Raw genomic sequence first — 6,029 nt, forward strand, 5'->3', positions numbered from 1 at the left:
TGCACGCAGGCTCTCTGGTTGAGGCGCACGAGCTCAGTAGCTGTGTCAGGCGGGCTAACTTGTCCCGCGGCATGTGGGATCTTAGTTCCCCTACCAGAGATTCAACCTGCGCCCCCTGCATTGGAAGGCGGATTCTTTACCACTGGACCACCAGGGAAGTCCCTATATTTGTATATTCAAAACAAGCAAGTAAAATAGAAATTCTGTAGTATATTTAATTACTCTCTTTTTCATCTGTTATATTGTTATATATATAAAATGATTATATATAATGAGATATACTATGGCTAGGTCTTTGACATTTTGTAAAAAGAATTCTCTCCTGTGTCTTAGTTCTTTATCCTGTGGTATTAGGGTATTCCTGACTTTATTCCCATGTACCACCACTTTAAATTTTAAAATTTGCAGGCATGTGTCCAATCTACATGAATATGCAGTGTTTTAAATTATAGGCTGAGGATTTAGCAAATTCCTTAAATTGGAATTTAAGAAAATCTTCAGCATTTCTTAAGTCATATCCTATTCAGTGTCCTATTTTCAGTCTTTTTTTTCCAGAGAGAAAAATTCCCCAGAGTTATGCAGCATTCCAGAGCATCATCCTTTTTATTTAATTATTTTGGAGCATGAAAAGCTTTTTCATAGCACCCTCACAAAATCCATTATACCAAAGTACCATGCAGCCACACAGAGCATTGAGCCCAACACAGTGCCCGCGACTGTGGCTCTCCTCCTCAGCTTCTTGTCTCTTCATCCTCCAGGCCTGCCGCTTTGTATATGTGCTCTCTTCTGAAGGCAGCTTTAACACTAACATCCCCGCTACCCACACACATCTCCCTGAACCTGTCTCAGTGTGTTGGGGAGTTGTTCCTTCAGCACCAGTCAGTACCCACCCATAGAAGACAGAATATAAAGTCTTCCTCAATCCCACATGAACTGCGTCAGTCGTGAGATGGTAAGAGGGGCCATGTTAGCAAATAACTGCCAACTATTCTGAAGCCAAAGCCATTCGTTCTGGTAACGTCTTCTAGAAATATAGCTGACTTAAATTATTTTTTTGATTTGGAGTAGAGTTGATTTACAATGTTGTGTTAGTTTCTGCTGTACAGCAAAGTGAATCAGTTATACATATACATATATCCACTCCTTTTTAGATTCTATTCCCATATAGGTCATTACGGAGTACTGAGAAGAGTTCCCTGTGCTATACAGTAGGTCCTTCTTAGTTATCTATTTTATATATAGTAGTGTGTATATGTCAATCCCAAACTCCCAGTTTATCCCTCCCCCTTCCCCCCTGGTAACCGTAATTTTATTTTCTACATCTGTGACTCTATTTTTGTTTTGTAAATAAGTTCACTTGTGCCCTTTTTTTAGATTCCACATATAAGCGATATCATATGATATTTGTCTTTCTCTGATAACTGACTTAAACTTAATAACTACATTCAACAGTGATTTTACTCAGATACCTACCCAGGTATACCTTTGACAAACAACTTAATCCAGAAGGTATCGCTCAGACTTAGATTCTCTGTGAGTGTTTATTTGTCTTTATGTTTGTGAGAGTTGTTTTTATGTTTGCTTTTGTGATTTTAGTGAAACCTTTAAAAATGTTCTCACCGGTGTTACTTCAGCTGTGCCGCCCTGACATAGAATGTTAGGGCTTAGATTATCGATTTGTCCCAGTGTTGACCGAGTGTGATCCCTGCTGTCACTTTCTCACATCTGTCTGAAGTGTCACCCTCCTGGGCAGGTCTGAGTGGCTGTGTTTCACCTGAAGAAAAGACCAGTTTCTTTCTCACAGATTCTGTGAATCATGTTACTGACCAGGTCTCTTCCTTGCCAGAAAGACCAAATCCATGTGTGGGGCCCACCTCTAGCAAGTATGTTGGACTTCAGGCATGTGCACCCATCTCATGACGGGCCTTATTTTTTTCACTATGTCTCTGTTACAACTCTGTCATGAGCTTTTTATATATTTTTGTGAGCCGCCTAAAATTTTCTCTGGAGGTGTAAGTCGATAACTAATTTTAAATCAATTTATCATTCCATACTGCATAGAAAGAGTTCTAACTGAACTCATTTTAAAGAAACATTCTTATTCAGGGACATTTATTTAAAAGTTATGGTGCTCCAGGAAGAGAGATGTTGAAGATGCCACCCAAACTGGTCAAACCAGGGTAAGTTAAATTGTTCAGAGCTCTTTATATGTTTTGAACCCAAACTCCAGATGAATTGTACTTTGAAGAAGGTGATATAATCTACATTACTGACATGAGTGATACCAGTTGGTGGAAAGGCACCTCCAGAGGCAGGATGGGACTAATCCCAAGCAACTATGTGGCTGAGCAGGCAGAATCCATTGACAATCCATTGCATGAAGCTGCAAAATGAGGCAACTTGAGCTGGTTGAGAGAGTGTTTGGACAACCGAGTCAGTGTTAATGGCTTGGACAAAGCTGGAAGCACTGCCTGTACTGGGCTTGTCACGGGGGTCACAAAGATACAGTGGAAATGATATTTACTCAACCAAACATTGAACTGAACCAACAGAACAAGTTGGGAGCCACAGCTTTGCATGCTGCTGCCTGGAAAGGTTATGCAGATATTGTCCAGTTGCTTCTGGCAAAAGTTGCTAGAACAGACTTAAGAAACAATGAGAAGAAGCTGGCCCTGGACATGGCTACTAATGCTGCCTGTGCATCTCTCCTGAAAAAGAAACAGGGAACAGATGCAGTCCGAACATTAAGCAATGCCGAGGACTATCTTGATGATGAAGAATCAGATTAATTCCTTTCTGGAGCTTTGAGATCTAAAACTTCTGTTGCTTTTGCCATTTCAAAACCTTGTCTTTGCCAGAAGAGTGTTGGTAACTGTAAAAAAAATAAAAATAAAAAAATAAAAAAGTCTATATGAACGTGGCAGTATTGCACTGTTTGAATAAAACATGTAAATGAATAGTTCTCACCTTCAGTTTGCCAATAAGTGACTGGATATTTTGCTGTATAAAGTACATTTTTGTTCACCAGAGTAGAACAAGAAGAGATTATTTCTATTTATCAAGCTTACAGGAATTTTAAGACTTTTTTCTTTAAAAAAAAATCGGGATTTTCTTTTTTTTTTTAAAGTTCTTTACCTCAAGGATTGAGATATTTTGAATGGATTTTTCAAGGGGGGAAGGCTTATTATCATAATAAACCAAAAGACTTAATAGAAAATCGTCAGCTATTCTGACAAAAATAAACATTTTAAGAGACTTTATTTCCTTTGTTTTGTGGTATCACTCTTTGCTGGTAAATAAATAAAGCTTTTTATATTTATATTTAGGTAAAGACTGATTTGATTTTTTAAATAACATTTTGTATTATTAGCACAGAAGAATCATAGTAGCCAAATTTTCTTTCTTTCTTTCTTTTTTTTTTTTTTCCTGGATACAGTGTACTTTATTGATGGTACATGACAAGGTAGGGCTCCCTAAGCCCCTCCCTTTCTTTAGGGGGTCTGGGATGGAAACCATGTGGAGGTGGGGAGATTCTCAGTGTCTTGGGGGATCGAGTTGGCCTAGTAGCCAAATTTCTGTTCAGCCTTCTATATCTGCTTTGATTAAAGTGAAGACAAAAATCATTGAGGAGATACATTTCTAATAAAATATATAAACTTTAATAATGTAAATAAATAAAAGTTAGGTAGAGTGCTGCTTTCTGGGAGCTGACAGAATTTAAAAGTTCATCACCAATGTTCTCCCTCTGCTACCCCTTCCCTGCTTTTTGTAGAAAGAGGATTGAAAAGACAATTGGAAAGAAAGGAGAATATTAGACATACACACCTAAGTTCATTTTAAAATAAAGAGAATGTTAAAAGGAAAAAGAGAACACTGGACATACAAAGTCAAGTTCATTTGTTTATTTATAAATATGTCATGTATACTTAAAAGAATATACGCATTGTTTTATTGAACTAGGACTCTATTATTCTGGGTCAATAACTAGAATTCTTACTCAAGTTTATAAGAACTAGAGGCTAAACTGACTTGATATGATATCTAGTAAATACATTAAAAATATGAAATTATCTTAAATGCACTGAGGAAAGTAGGTTATGTCCTATGTACAATTTAATCTCAAATAAATTTCTTCCTTAATTGTCTGGAATTTTTAGAATATTATTTTGTCTGGTGGGTGGTTTCAGAGCTTAGATTTGGTTTTGGTTAGGAGGTGACTGAGATGTTTAGTGGGGGAAGGGGAAAGAGTAATTGATCATTGCTACTTGGTGGTAGAATCAAAGAACCGTAAAGAGTTTGTAAAAATCAGATATGTTTGTTATAGTAAAGGAATGCGTTTGTAAGATAATTTGTTACCAAAATTATCACTGAAGAGAATGTCTTATAACCAGATCAACAAAACAGTATTACTGAACATTATCTATAATATTATTTAGAGTGTATAACATATATTTCTATGCACACCAATGTATCCTTACTTATATTGATAAACAGGCTGCAAGTTAAAGAAAAGGGGTGATAGTTTGGTAGAGAATAAAAACTCAAGGCAAGGGCTTCCCTGGTGGTAGAGTGGTTAAGAATCCACCTGCCAATGCAGGGGACATGGGTTCGAGCCCTGATCCGGGAAGATCCCACATGTCACGGAGCAACTAAGCCCGTGCACAACTACTGAGCCTGTGTGCGCCTAGAGCCCATGCTCTGCAACAAGAGAAGCCACCGGAATGAGAAGCCCGTGCACCGCAATGAAGAGTAGCCCCCACTTGCGACTAGAGAAAGTCCGTGTGCATCAACAAAGACCCAACAGAGCCAAAAATAAATAAATAAAATAAATAAATTTATTGAAAACAAAAGAACTCAAGGTGAATCTCAATCTGTCTCCACTGCAGCCCTGTCTCTCCTTCCTACCTTCCCACCTTCTTGCTAGCCATCTTGGATGATGAGGCCCTGGTGGGTTTGAATTTAGAATGAATTATATGTTGACTCTTACCACCCGCTTTGGGACTTAATAAAATCTTCAAACTCTTATGAGTAACTGGCATCTGGACCTCATTGGGCAGATGAAGCAGAGCTAAGACTAGAGCTCACTAATCCTGGTTGTTGCTGCTTTCTTGTTATTATAACCAATTATTCTTCTGGAGGATGCAGATCTTTTTTTTTTTTTTTGTAGAGCCAATATTTTATTTTACTTATTTAGTTTTTTATACTCTTTTCCATTGTGGTTTAATCACAGAATATTAGATATAGTTCCCTGTGCTCTACATTAGGACCTTGTTGTTTACCCATTCTAAATGTAATAGTTTGCATCTACCAACCCCAAACTCCCAGTCCATCCCTCTCCCTCCCCCCTCCCCACCCCCACCTCCGAGGGGAAGCAAATCTTGATTCTCCACATAACTGTTGTTGACAAATCTTAACTCTGGTTTTCTATGATTTCTCTGATCCAATTATTTTAGCTCCTTCCTTCACTTCTTGCTTAAAACTAAAAGCCTTGTCATTGTGTAAACTGACATTGTGCAACTTCTTTGTATTTCAAGAAATAAATTCTCTATAATCTCACCTTGTTATCTATTGCAAACTTTGCTAAAGGTACAACAAACATCTTAACAAAGCACTTGAAGTGCAATGCACAGTGTCCTTCATGCATTTTAGTACAATCTAATTTTATTGCAAACTATATTTCGCATAAAATCTTAACTACCATTTCTCCCTCAAGAACCTACAGCTGTCCTTTCATCTACAGATCCTGCATTTACTTTTGATAAAAAGGCAGTATTTTGTGGGCTCTGATTACTTTGGCTCAACCCATTAGCGACATTAACAATAGACTAATTGTCAGTGAAATTAGCCTTTTATCTGTCACCCTCTTCCCTCCTCCACTTTCTTTTTTTTGTTTGTTTCTTTATTTATTTTTTTAGCTGCTTTTGGGTCTTCTTTACGGTGCACGGGCTTTTCATTGCGCTGGCTTCTCTTGTTATGGAGCACTGGCTCTAGGCGCCAGGGCTTCAGTAGTTGTGGCATGTGGGCTCAGT

At 37.9% G+C, this 6,029-nt stretch overlaps 1 pseudogene across 1 annotated transcript; it reads left to right on the plus strand.

The window, feature by feature from the left end:
* Positions 1-2,145: 2,145 nt before the first annotated feature.
* On the plus strand, positions 2,146-3,586 carry LOC309802553 (osteoclast-stimulating factor 1-like; annotated as a pseudogene). The gene has a single exon. The product of its transcript is annotated as an osteoclast-stimulating factor 1-like (transcript).
* Positions 3,587-6,029: the final 2,443 nt, after the last annotated feature.

The sequence above is a fragment of the Mesoplodon mirus genome, assembly GCF_964341445.2.
Source record: "Mesoplodon mirus genome assembly, chromosome: 4".
Taxonomy (NCBI): domain Eukaryota; kingdom Metazoa; phylum Chordata; class Mammalia; order Artiodactyla; family Ziphiidae; genus Mesoplodon; species Mesoplodon mirus.